The sequence below is a fragment of the Balearica regulorum genome, chromosome Z (genome assembly GCF_011004875.1).
Source record: "Balearica regulorum gibbericeps isolate bBalReg1 chromosome Z, bBalReg1.pri, whole genome shotgun sequence".
NCBI classification, from domain to species: Eukaryota; Metazoa; Chordata; class Aves; order Gruiformes; family Gruidae; genus Balearica; species Balearica regulorum.
The window spans coordinates 52,015,327-52,030,016 of record NC_046220.1 but is presented as its reverse complement, the minus strand read 5'-3'; the positions used below and the strand labels follow the sequence as shown (position 1 = coordinate 52,030,016).

Sequence of the window (14,690 nt, the reverse complement as noted above, 5' to 3'; positions counted from 1 at the left end):
CTGGCACATTTACTCATCACCTGTGATGTCCAGCAACGCAGTTACTCTGCCACTCAGGTGTCTGCCACCCAGGCAATGAGAAATGCGCCAGCATGGCACTGGTGAGCCCTAACCTTGAATACTGTGTCCAGTTTTGGGCCCCTCACTGCAAGAAGGACACTGAGGTGCTGGACCGTGTCCAGAGAAGGGCAACGAAGCTGGTGAAGGGTCTGGAGCACAAGTCTTATGAGGAGCAGCTGAAGGAACTGGGGTTGTTTAGCCTGGAGAAAAGGAGGGGGAGGGGAGACCTTATGGCTCTCTACAGCTACCTGAAAGGAGGTTGTAGCCAGGTGGGTGTTGGGCTCTTCTCCCAAATAACAAGCGACAGGACGAGAAGAAACAGCCTCAAGTTGCACCAAGGGAGGTTTAAATTGGATGTTAGGAAAAATCTCTTCACCAAAAGGGTTATCAATCACTGGAGGAGGCTGCCCAGGGAAGTGGTTGAGTCACCATCCCTGGAGGTATTTAAAAGCTGTGTAGATGTGGTGCTGAGGGACATGGTCTAGTGGTGGACTTGGCAGTGCTAGGTTAATGGTTGGACTCGATGATCTTAAGGGTCTCTTCCAACTTAAATGATTCTATGATTCTATGTGCCACTTTCAAACAGGTAATGTGCTACCAGTGATACAGAAACCAGCCTTGAAAACCAAAGTAAGGCATCCTTGTCAGTAATAGACATAATAACTAGGATGTGTGCCAAACACCATTCACTCAAACTGGAAACTACGTATCAAACACCATATCCACGGGCACAGTCAGACACATATGCATATATTATTATTATTAGAAAATAAAACGCACATATAACTGAGAGAAGTTCAAATGAGTCTGCTCTGGTTATTCCAATGGGCATATTTTTCCAGAGCAGGTCCCTATGAGCTTGTGGGGAACCCACAGGAGCAGTTACATAAAACCACATGAAGATCCCACATGAATGCAGTTTTGCTGCTTTCAGGACCCACATGAGCTTGCTCAGACATCACCATGATATCTTTATGTATGACTGTGTTATACCATGCAGGCAAACTTGAGCAGAATCAAATGTTAAAATTCTAGAGCTTTTTTGCAACTTATATGCAATGTGTAGATTAATCACTAAATTCTGTTCTGTGCATTTTGACACCTGTTTCCAGGGCTTTCCAATGAAAGCTGGGGACTTCATACATACATTTGCTGCAATAAAACTGTTGCTAATAGCTGCTTTCCAAAATACAACCCATAACTATTACTATTCAGCAATCATATCTACATGATCTAATATTGTTGCTTTATAGTGTCTCTTCTTAACTGCATCTGTTGGTCTCAGACACAGGGTGCCTATCAATGGCAAGAGAAGTGTCATGAGCACAGGGAAGAGAGAATATCTCGTTATACCATATCATGGAATTTAAGAAAAAGTCTATGTATAGCCCTCTCTGTAGGTTCTTCACCAGATGGAATAGGGAGTTCTGTGTTAATGCTCGTCCTACTGTGAAACACGTCAGCAAGCCCAAGTTACCATTAATATGGCTTGAATTCTGACAAGGTCAAACTGGCTGGACTATATTTAAAAACACTTCTATCTTACTGCAGTAGGATAATGTGTTCTAAGACTATATACCACAGGAACATAAGACTCTTCTACTGATTTAACCTAGGCTCAGAAGCTAATGCTCTGCACCATACTCCAAGTTAATTACTGATGAACAATGCAGAACAGCACAGGACTCCATCACAGCACCAAGAGAATTAGTATGCCCTTCTGATCAAAGAAAACTAAGTAGGCTATGTCCAGGAAAGCAATTACAAAACTGCAAAAGTCAGAGAGAAAGTTCAGGTGATTTTATTTGTGAAGTCAAAGCTCACAAAAGGAGCAAATTTGACTACTGTATTAACATCATTGGAGCCTGAGGTCACAAAGGACATCTGAAAGAGATCAACTGAACTACCTCTCTACTGGACAACTTGATGAAGTTTAGGTGTGTCATTTTGGTAGATGCTTCCTAAAACTGTCCTTGATAAAAACAACACATTCTCCTCTCCCAGTCTATACCGCCCTCATCACTAGAAAGTTACTGGTTTTTTGTTCTTGAACACAATCTTTCCTGATGAAATGTTAAGCCTTTACTTCTTGTCCTACTTACAAGGAAGGCTAATGAGAAATCTAGAAATTTTCTGGCTACCTCCAAACAATTCACTTTTTTCTCACATGCAGCACCCAAAACTAGACAGCATTGAACACCATTACATCATAACTCCTTTCAGTTGGACACAATTAGTGGTGTGCGAGTCCTTCTAACAACTGGTCCAACTTCATTCTGGTCTTGGATAACACGACTGAACGATCAGTATCGTTATTTGACTCTGCAATGATCCTAGTCCTAAACCTGAAATACATCTTCGAACATCTATGCTTTACATCATACTAATGTTGGAGGACAAACAACAGATTAATTGCTGGCCCTAATGCTGTGTTTGTGAGTGCTAAGAAGTATTCCAAATGTTCCAAAAAGGATTAATGCAGTATAACAAGTCTATTTAATTACTGAAAGACCAGTGATCCTCATTTTACTATAAGCAGCTTTTCCTTTATTTGGAGGCTGTAAATAGAACAGAAATAATTACAGGACAACTATAATTCTTGTCCCAGAATATTCAAGTTATAGCAGCAATATATTGAAAAAAATATGTGAAAGGCCAGGGAGGGCTATATATGCACACTGCATTTGTGTATGACAATGCAAGATTAGGCCCATGTTTTAAAACATACCAGCACTCCTCACTCTAGTTAAAATGCAGAAACATTATGATCTGTGTAAAAATGTGATATCTGTTTCCTTAACTAAAAAAAAAAAAAAAGGCAACAATTAGTTGCCAGTTAAAGTAATTACACATAGCTTTAAAAAAAACCCCAAAACCCTAGGTTTAATAAAACCAAACAAGTCCGTGACTCCTACAACATAAGCCTTTATAGATGACTGAACGGCAGGCAGTGAACTCACCTATGAATGCATATATGGTAAAATCACAACTTGATATAGATTACTTTAAATTATGTGTCTGCATCTAGACAGCCCAATCAATTTTCCAATTCTCCTTTCTGGACAAGCTGGTTATTCTTTAACTGGAAGATAAACAATAGAATAACTTTTGATGTTAACCCTCGGTTAGCTGTAAGCCACACTGTTCAGTATCGCCTGGGGAAACTGCATGGACAGATTTCTTGTCATTTTTGTAAATTAATGTCACTTCCCACTCGGAGAAGTAGGCACGGTAATTTTGTAGGTGTTGATGTTATAGCTGGCTCATTACCAAACCTGAAATATCATCATAAAGGAAGGAAAGAGAAAAACAATGACTTAAGGAGTAAAAGTAGATGGTACACTGGGTCCAAAAATCACAAGTTACTAATTAAGTATTCAGGAGAGTTTCAGTACAATCAGCAGGGGTTTCAGGCAAAGGTAGGCTCTCGAAGACCAAGACCCTGGACTAACCCCTGACAAACCAATGGTCTCCCACTCAGCTGCCTCACAGACCAGAGCTGCCCAAGTCTGGGAGATGAAACAGGATGACCAGCGTATTCCAGACACAAGCACGCTGTTACGTTAGCTTGGGTTTCATCTCACACCTCCACTCCTGACCTTCCATCCTCCTCCCATGCTGGTGTGCTCTGGTGTGAGCTACTGGTCCACTTGACTGAAGAACCTGTGCTCAGAGTGAAGAGAGGGATGGGGAACCAGACTGAGCCCAAAGGCCACCCCTGCAGGCACTGCAGATGCCACCTCTGTGGCGGGCCAGCTGGATGATCATACATACAACTGCCCATGATGGTTGTTTCTTCTATCTTTCTCTCTAAAATTTTTTTCCCCTTCACAGCCATGCAGACAGCTCTCTGAGCACACCAAAGCCCCTGCACCATGGTCCCATCCTCAAGGGCCAGCCCTGCCCAGGGCTCCTGCAGACTGAAGCACGGGTGACGGGAGGAGTGCTCCCACCACAGACCCGGTCTCCTGTCTGCAGGGGGGAAGGCTCCACTGCGTGGTTTCTCTCCGTTGCCTTCTCCCACGGAGTGGTACCACCACGGGGCTTTCGGTGGAGGAATTCTTTGTGCCCGCCCTCCCTGCTTGGGCAAGTTTCTTCCATCTGGGCACAAGAAAAACGGGTAAAACATCTCTTTACAACACAGAGCCTACTTGGGGGCTGGGCACTGGCACATGGATTTTGCTTGCAGTGAAATACAGGAAGGGTTATAACTTTTCAGCCAGTGCATGTCTCAGTCTTTCGCAACCCTTCCTGAGGCAGGGCTGAAGCAAGCGGTGTTCTCTCTCCCTGGGACAGGAAGCACAGAGAGACTAAGCAACCTGCCTGCGGTCACCTGGGGAGCCGCAAAAGGGCTGGGGACCAGGACAAGGATTTTGAAGTCCTTGCATCTAAACACTGAGTCATACTTTACATTGTCATCACAGTGATAGCATTCAAGCTCCTTGCGTCAGCATTCCCACCCTCTTCATTCAGAGGAACTATATAACCGCAATCAAAAATCACACCTAGATTGTGGAGTTTCACACTGAAAGAAAAGGTTTGGTCATTTACAAGTGCATGGGAATGCTGTGTGTACACATACAATCTGGTATTTTTTTTCTTTTTTCAAAAAATATTGAGTCGACAAAGAATCAGGTGGACTGCAAAAATACAAACCTGATCAAACACTGTAAGTCAGTGCATAGTGCTGTGAAATATGTTTTAAATGAAGTCAATTTGATTAAATAAATCTACTTTTACTTACTTTAAAATAGTACCAGTACTAGCATATGAGCTTTCTTAACCCAGCAAGGCTGTATCATGCCATCAGTTTTTCAACAGATTCAGTCACTGATTTCTAAAGGCACTGCTTCCTAAAATCGTGGCACAACGTAGCAGATGATTAGACATAATACCCTTCTCAAAAAACTAAACTGTCCTAACAGTCAAATTGTAGGTAATTACAGGAAGCACAAAGCCTACATCAAGAAGCTAACATTAGCATCAGGGACATTGATGGTAGGCAGCCTTTCAAGGTATGCAGCCAATGATTCCCCCCCCCTCACTGAGAGTAATTCTTAAGGACAAGTAGTTTCCCCTAGAAGCAAAGCATTTCACCAAAAAAAAAAAAAAAAGGAAATTAAAAGAAAGGGAAAAAAAAAAGGAGGAAAAAAAAGGAGGAAAAAAAGGCAGAAAACAAAGACTGTTCTTTCTCCCCTTCTGATAGGTTTAGATACTGCATCAAGCATAGCATGTAAAGTCCTTTGCTTTAGAGATGACAGTTGCTCTTGAAAACAATCTGGGTCTTTAAGAAAACGATGTTTTGATACTAAGGAAATCAAATAGCCACTTACGACACTGAGATAAAATGTTCCTCTGTTTCATGTCAAGAAATTATCTTGATTGCTCTGTTTTCCTAAAAATCGAAGTGGTGTGCATACACATCACATTTTCATCATAAAACATTTTCAAAGTAGAACCTTCTTCCCAGCACATCCCACTCGAACAAGGCTCCCAGTGAAACGGGACTAAGACTGATGGTGTTTGTCCTTGAAAAATGTAGCAAACCCATGTACCCCAACAGAAGAGAAATGCGCTGCAGCCTGAGAGAGGACAGAGTTTCCCTCCAGCCCCCTAGAAATCTTCCTGCCACCTCTTCCACTACGGAGGGCTGTCAGATTGTCCCCATCGTTGTCAGCAGACAAAAGGTGGTGACACCAGGAGCAGATCCAAGGAAGGACACGGCTGCTCCGGAGGGACACCACGAAACCCACTGGGGTGTAAATTTGGGGCCGAGGTCTTCTTGTCAGCGATTACCACAAAGAACCAAAGGAAGTGGCACGGCTGCTGAACAATGGAGAGGTCAAGCAGTTCGCAGCCATTTCATGACCCAGACAAGTCAAGGTCAAGAGATTCAGGTAGCAACTTGGCTTGGGCATGAGTTACAGCACAAATGAATTGTTTTAACAAATCAGCTTTGGTCAATTAAACCTAACAAGACATGTTGCATCACGTAGCAGGGTTCTTGACACTAAGGCCGGGAGCTGAGGCCAGCCTCGTAAAACACGTCTTTTAACATGGCATAACAAATTTAAGGTAATCCGTCCAGAAACTGCAGATGTCAGAATAATAAAATACAAGTTGTCTTGACTAGGAGATGTTTTCACACTTTTAAATCAGGGACACTGGAGTGCAGCATCCTTTCAAGACTTCTGTCATAATTTTCAATGGCATTAATCATGCAATGGAAAACTGATGCTGCAATAAATACACTTGCTATCTCTCAGACACAAGGCACTTCTGTAATAATCTTCTAAGCAAATCCTAAGCATTTCCTTGTTAGTCGCTTCATCAAAAAAGGCTGAAAAAAGTTTGGCATTTTAGGCAAATGTAATTCACTAGCAAAAATATAGACTCTGTAAATATCTTAATTATATTTAATTTCTAAACACTTGGAGTTTATAACTGTCGGATTCTAATATGTGCACACTTCTTTGTTTCTATTTTAATGAAAAATGTATAAATCCTACGATGTCTTCTCAGAAGATACCTTGTGAAGTGTATGGCAAGATAACTGACTGAAAATTAAAAGACACCACTCGATTTAAGAACAGTCCATGCTTATTTTTCACTTGTTTAAATTCATCCTTTATGAAAAGATGTATACTAAACTCAGGTTAACATAACTTGAAGATTGGGAAGACAAATATATAAACAGTATGTTCAAGACCTAAATATTTAAAATTCTCAATTGTCAAATAACTGCAAATAATATAGAATATACTTACTTGTGCACAGCATTTGCGTCAAACCAATATAAGAAAACTTATCTTTCTTCCTAATTTCTCGACGGACATGCTGAGTTTCTCAAACAGAGCTCACTAACTGTCCATTTCTGCATTTGGTTTTCCTGTTCACTCTCTAAGGAAGAAAAGAGGAACCGTTTTGTTCAATTTCCATGTGTATTTTTTCGGGGAGGGGGGGACAAATAATTAAGAGCCCACTTAAAGCCACAGAGATGCCTTTAGTGAAGGTGCCTTTATGAAAAGACACTGGAAAACATAAAAGTTTCCCTTGTGCTCTGGAGACAGGCAGTTACTGTTAAGAAGTGCAAGTTTTCTCCGAGGGAAAAGAACACTCAATAGTTGAATGGGCTTCAGCTAAGCTTTCACACCACGCTTTCCCCAGTGCCGTATCATGGCAACTTCTCCTTATTTCAATTCTACTTCTTAGAGTAAAAAAAAAGTAGTTTAAAAGGTCCCAAACACCGTAAGTAGTTAGGAGGAAACTGACGTTAAAATGACTCCAATGTCCCTATAATTTTAAGTCACTTTTTTGACTTGAGGAGGAGCTTGGGGGCAAAAGAGATGTAACACACAGGAGTCACGGGGCATAAAGGCAAAAGCTCTGGTCCTTAGGCTGGTTAAACACATCCAAAACACTGTTATTGACAAATGCGCTTTAGACTGACAGCCCTTCCTCAGACAGAATCCCCCACAAAAGCCAAGTCTCAAGTGCCCATCTCCCACCAACTGTGAAAAAAGTCACACACCAATAATGAGGTTCCTAAGAAATGGGTAAAGAAATATATTTATTTAAAATAAAAAAGTGCAATATAATTGAGAAAAGGAAAGAACCTGTCTGAAAGGAGAGTTTGGTGGGGGGAGAGCGTAAGAAAGTAATCTTTTTGTAAATAAAAAGGCGGGGGAAAAGATTAACAGCTGTGCCAGAAGAATGTTCCCAACTTCACAAACAACTCGCTGCTCCCAGACAGTACAATATACACACCCAAATCAACCCTCTTCACTCTTGGACAAAGCTAATAATCTAAGATTTACTTCCCCTTTACTAGCTTCTGAGCCTTTCAAACTTCTTCCAATCCATGCTTCACTGCCCTGAGCCAGGTTTTTAACAACTGCTTCTAGAAGTTCCACCAGAGTTAAAAAAAATAAAAAAGGAGAGATAGAGTAAAATCATGAAACCTCCCTATAACGAATGATATCTTGTTTGACATCTGTCAAACAAACTGGCTAATCACACTGACCTTCTTCCTTTTTCACATTCCCTTAGCATCTGGAAAGTGTCTCGAGATAAGGGATTTCTTCTGCACCCCAGAATGGAAGGAGCAACCCTATTCAGTTAAGTTAGCCATTTAACTTCATCTTGAGATCACCCTAGCCTGGTGATTACAGCAAAGCAACATATCACCTTGCTGTTGAGACTGGATCGCAGCGCTTCAGGAAGCCTCTTGAATTACTGAGCTTGGCACTGTGGTACGCCGCCTCCAAGGACCAGAGCTTCGGAGGGCCACCGGTCCTGGAGATGTCTACATTACTATACTAGCAGCGAGGAGGAGGAGAAGGAGGAAAAGCAGGGAAGAAGGGAAAGCTAGAAAACAAAGCAGACTTGACAGCAATCTATTACAATAAACTTTAAAATCCAACCTGCAGTGGTATTTAGTGCTTAATTATTTTAATGAAGTTTTCACAGTTACAATGAATTCAATATGCATGAAAATTAAGAAACTTAAAGCTGTTATTTGAAGTATTTCCTTTACGAATTAGTGGCCTTACTGAAAGTTTAAAAGCTTTTTTTTTTTTTTTGTTCCCGTTATTGTTCTTCTCTCTGAAACTATTGTGAAGCAAGAATCTTCTGTTTTCTTCTCTATTCTTTACTGTACAGCTTCTTTCTGTCAATCTAAATGTCATTCATAATTTAACATTGACCTCTAAATTTTCAACTAGTTGCACAGAATTTATTTAACCATAAGCCTATTTTGTCTTAAACACAATTAATGTCATTTAACCCTGTGAAAATTACTCCCCTAGGTGTATAAGGTAAGAAAAAACAGAACAAGCTAAAAGCTCCTTTCTAAAATGTATATGTAAATTTCATGCCTGACTGCAACAGGAAAATTAAATACGGAAAATTCCCTTTCCTTTCTCATGAACCTGTCATATGACCTGCAATCCTGTTCTGAGGGAAATTAAAATTAAAAAGAAAAAAAAAATACATTTTGAATTATTCAGATCTACTGTCCAAATGTCAGTTCACACATATGCATTCTCAAAAATGAAAATCGATGGGTGACCTTTTTAAATGTTTTACTATCCTATATCTTCATAAACAAAGTATCTATAATCCTAAACTGAAAAACATTATTACGCCTGTATATACACTGAATTAACCTCCATCTCCTAATGACAAATGTCTTTCCTGCCTGTAATTTTCAGTGCAATAGAGATACTTGACAAAGTAGTCATCCAAAATTTTACATTAGAAAGCTAGAAAATAAATTAATACCGTGTCTTTTTCAGTTGGCACAAAAAGTTTTTTTTTTAAATTGCATTTTCCACATGCCTGAATAGACTGGAATTGCTCAAAGTAATTCAAAGTTTTAAAAAGGTTTATTATTCCCTAACAGATTCTTAAATTACAAAAAGCTCTTCTCATAGGAGAGCAGATAAAATATAAACTTATGCTTCCGCTTCTGCGCTGGCTTTCTGATTCAAAATTGAGTTTTAGCGCAAGGGATCAGCATGCTGTTTCACTGTGTCCATAACAAGCTCCTAGAGCACCTAGACGCCTATAGGTACAGGCAGTAATAAGCTCTATTTCCTGTCGTTCCCAGTGTAATTAACAATTTGCTGTGTAATTTCCAACAAACCACCTTGTACCTTGACATATCCTCCTGCAAAACAGGTAAAAGGTTCTACTGTATGTTCCCAGGTAAAATATTCAGAAGGAGGAAAATCATTAAAGTTAATGGAAATAGGGACAATTAGCAAGTCAACTGATTGATTGATACTTCTAAGCCCATTATTTTTTTTATTAATTGTATGTGGAAGCATCAGAGCACACAACAAATGCAAACTCTCATCCAAAACGCTTCTGGGTAGTGTGACACTTAGACATATGACCATTATATGACTTACGCAGAAAGGAGACTGCTTAAAACATAATTTTGATTGTGATTTTAAGTGGAATTTCTTGTAGTCACAGCAAACTAACCAAAACAATTTTATTTATCATTTTAAAACATGACAAGTATTATTATAATATTACTATATCATGAATGTGCTACGCTTACTAGATGAAAACTAAAGCACAACATGAAAATGACCACACAAACCCTTTTCAAAATTTGAGCTCCCTATAAAAATCAATTCATGAAACTCCAAAAGCTTAATAAAAAGACCAAGCCATTGATACACTGAGAGTTCACCCACCCACTCCCGCAATTCGGACATAACACGTTTAAAAAAAAGAATTACAATTCCTCCTGGAAGGAGGACGTGCTTTCCAAAAAACAGTGCATACATCTTGCCAGAACTGTCTTACGTGAAGAAGCGACAGGCCCGTTTCGTTAGGGACCACCGGTTTGCCGGCGTTAAACTGGGGTAAAACCAGTTCCGAATCAGTGCGGATGCGGCACTGTGCGCCCCAGCTACTCTGTGAAAACGGGTTTATGAACACTACGAAGCCCGCTGCTCCCCAAAAACCGGGCAGGCCGCCGGCGGGCGGCGTGTTGCTGCGGCGGGTGCGCGGGCAGCCCAGCGCGCAGCCCCCCCCGCCCCGGAGACCCGCCGGCGGCGCGGCAGGAGGGTCCCGCACCACGATCTCCCCCACCTTGGGCTGCAGAAGCCAGCCTGCACCCTCGCTCGCCCCCTCTCCTCCTTGCTCTTCCTTTCTCTTGTTATTCCTGCCCACCTCCCCCCCCCCCCTTCCAGAGACAGGACGTAGTCTGGCGATTCAGGGACTCACATAGGCCAGGTTTCCTTCTGTGCAGCCCTTTGGGTAGAGCTGCTAATCCCTCTTATTAATTAACGAGATAATAGCAGATAACCAGAAAGCAATATTAACGCTAACTATCTAGGAAACTTCCAACAGAAATGATTTAGTCTTTTTGCTGATTTCCTGGTAACAAACTCATGCAGCTGGAACTGTAGCAGTATCTTAATAGTTTAAGAAGTTAAAAACCCAGGAGTGTCTGAACAGTGTCAAACTAAGGACATCTGCATCTATTTTCTGCCCTCCTTCTCGGATAGTTTAAAAGATTTTCCCTTCCCTCAACTTCAGAGTTTATTAACAGCTGGAGATGCGGGCTCCCCCAATTATATCACTCTTACACAAGGACAAAGGAGAGTGTAAACAGTAACATGACTGATCTGAGAAATGTACTCTGAGAGTCACATGCATTAAAAACACTTACAAATGTTTACCATTTACATGTACCATTGCTTCAATCCTTTGAACTCCCAAAGCATTTCTCAAGGTCTACTATTCAGCATGTGCTGAAATACCTAACATCAAGTTTGCATTTCATTTCTGCTGCAAAAAAACAGCAGAGATGACGTGGGGATTAGGAATTCTGCAGATGAGGCACATTGCTGTGGATATTTTATGTTTTAGAAAAAACAGCAATGCAATTTTTAATTTTTTTTTTTTTTAATTAGCCATTGTAAGAGTAAGTAAAACATCTATCAGAAGAAGGGATTTATACTATCTGGGTTCTGTTGCAGCAAACAAGTACTGCGGCTTTCATTCACTGATTGTCAAAAACTTTCCAATGTGCCCACTGCAATGCGGATGCCAACCAACGAATCAAAGGCATTCAGCAACTAGACAAAGAGGGTCTGATGCCAACCTCGGTGCCACTGGCAACCATTATTGGCATCAAGCACATTGTCTGCCTTTTTTTTTCCCCCTCTCCTGGCACTCGACAAACAAAATGGCGGTTCTTGTAGCAACGGGAACACAGCATAAGCGCTGCACTGAATCAAATACCATCAAATGATTTTATGGACTGAGATGCATTTCATACCAAACGATAGACACTCTCTGATCCCTGACAGGAGGGGGGGGGCAGGGGGAAGAATAAAAAAAAAAAGCAGTTTTGTCAATAGAAACAACGTTCATGCCATTTTGAAGGCTTAGGCTTTTTAAAAACTCGGGGAGGGGGGGAAGGTGTGGACCCAATATACACAACAAGCAGAGCCCTGTAGACATGTGTTACGATTAAGAATTATTTTGATGTTAAACATTTATCATAGCGTGTAGTTCCCATTTTCTTCCTCCATTTCAGTCAAAGGAGTAGCATTGCAACTTATGTCAAGCCCCTTTTTCTTTTTTTTTTTTTTAAGATCCTAAAGGAGAAGAAGATAGTAGAAAGAGAATAGGGGGGAAAAGATAACAAATTCTGAGAGAGATGAGTGAAAAGTAGAACCAGATGAAGTTGGTCAATGAGAGAACTTCATACGTTGATCCTTATTTCTTCTTTCAAGGTACGTATGGAAGTAGAAGCCCTTTTTATTAAGAACTGAAAGGATTATTGACACTTCTAGATCTGGAAATTGTCAATATATTGTAACATTACTCTGCACTGCAATGCGGATGCCAACCAACAAATCACAGGCATCCTAGGCTAAACAAAGAAGGTCTGATGCCAATCCTGGTGCCACTGGCAACCATCACTGGCACTCGAACTATCCTTCCTCCTCTTTTTTTCCCTAATCTTCTTTTTTAAAGCAACAAAAAAAACCAAACTACTTGGCCCCTTTATTCATTTTATGTGCTAATTCTTTCTTCATATTTCGTTCAGGGCTTTAATTCTTTCTATGTCTCCGATTAGTTTTTACATGATACTATTAGGTTATATATTCCAAAAGAGAAATAAAAAGCAAAACAGCCTGTGTATAATGCAGCATTTTGGTTGGCTTCATGCTTATCTTTTGCAAATCCTGGTGCTCTTAATCAAGTGCACTACAAAGTGTCACAATGAACCTGCTTTCAATGAGGATACAGAATCAAACTTTGACAAAACGGGAAAAAAATACAAAGATAACTTAATATGACTTCTTCAAGGGAGAGCCAGCAGATGTTAATGGAAGATTTACTGTGAAGCAGCGGGACAGATACAAAATCCATGCAGTTTACAATAAACAAAAGGGTCTACTAAGGGTGACTTGGTACACAGAAATTAGCCAGCTTCGTCTTCCAATATATTCTCAAAGTAGTATCATGTAACTTGGAAAGTTATAATATTACAGCATGCTTATCTTACTCACTTATAATTAATTAGACAAGTGTTTGAAAAGACAAAAACAAAACAAAAAACAAAAAACAAAACCATAGTCTCAATCCATTTAAATCATTAAAATCAGCTATGCCCTGCAATTCCTTTTCCCACTTCAAGTTGTGGCTTCCAACAACTTAAAAGTCGACATAGTGTAAGAGTACTCTGACCTCAGCTTCTTTGGCTCAAGAGCTACTTAAACTGTTTTGCCTCCCTTTGTAGTTTTGACTTTAGAGACAGGTAAATCCATTAGAATTAATCAGTAAGCTCTGTTTTGCAATATATGCATTCAAAATATCATTTTTGATATTGAATTTTTGTTCACAAAAGGAGTTTAAAGGTACAAATTATTTGTAATTAAACTATTTTGTTTAATGCTATCAAAGAAATCTTTCTTCCTATGTTATTGGGAATCAGATTTAGCAGACTCTGTAGCTACTTAAAGTCGCTGCAAAATATCTAAGTGTAGTCTACTGCTGTGGAGAGAAAAATACAAAAAATGCAGTCAGGGAAAAAATAAACCAAAACAATGAACCATATTTTTTCATGATGAATAATCAAAAAATTGGAACCCTATTTTTATGTTCACATAAACATAGCGGTCCATTTGTGTGAGTAAATGTTGAAAGACAAATTCACTGAAAACAAAAAGGTTGTGTTGTGTGTCTGTTCTTTCAAAGAATGAGTACACACTGAATGAAGACATGCGCAATTTTACTTTTTTGTTACTAACAAAACCCATTCTGTTTGTTTTTCAGCTAAATCCCGCAGTTATGTACCGGGCATCAGATAACAGCCTGCCATCTGCCCTTCTGCAGGCCACTTCTGCCCACCACCAGGCCAAGTTGTGAAATGGCCCACCATCTGCAGCCGGTCAAACTTTCCCTAGTTGAGATCTGCGGCTAAAAAAGAACTGCTTTATTACTGCTGATCGGTCAGCAATATAAAAGACATCTAACGGATGGTATCATCGCTAGAAAAAATGAAAAATGACCCCTCACAGAGAAAAAGCATTTCAGAAGGCTTAGTATCGGAGAAAAAAACCTTTAGCTACTTACAGCCATTTACAATTTTGGGGATCCTGCCTATAAATATTGTTACCTGAATTATGCAATATGACTAGCAGGGGTTTTTTTTCCCCTGATACATGATTATCTGGTGCCCTGTTTTCATCTTCATTTCATAAAACTAAGTTTAAGAAGCTTTTCCACAGTGTTCCTGCAATTTTCCACATCTCAATTATCTCCCAAATAAAATTAAGTATGCAAGTGTGACTATGAAAATATGCTTTTCATGGAAAATTCTCTCAAAATATTACAACCTGGATCTTTGTTTTAAAGCTCAGATAGGTAAGATGAGCTAGAGATGTAAAATATGAATAAAACGTCAAGTACTGTATGCTGTAATTTTGACTACATATGGTATTTAGAAAGCAGTGTTTCTGTGCTAAAGTTTTTCATGTTTTATTTTATAGACGTGAGAAAGTCTACAATTCCTCTTCAAAGTGATAGTAGGTTCATCAGCTTATGGATTAATTCTTGATTATTTGTAACTACAAAGACAATAATAAACATTT

The 14,690-nt window shown here is 39.9% G+C and overlaps 1 protein-coding gene across 8 annotated transcripts in view; it reads right to left on the bottom strand.

The window, feature by feature from the left end:
* NFIB (nuclear factor I B) overlaps nt 1-14,690 on the bottom strand; it is a 179,895-nt gene that overhangs the window by 150,788 nt on the left and 14,417 nt on the right. The window lies entirely within an intron of this gene.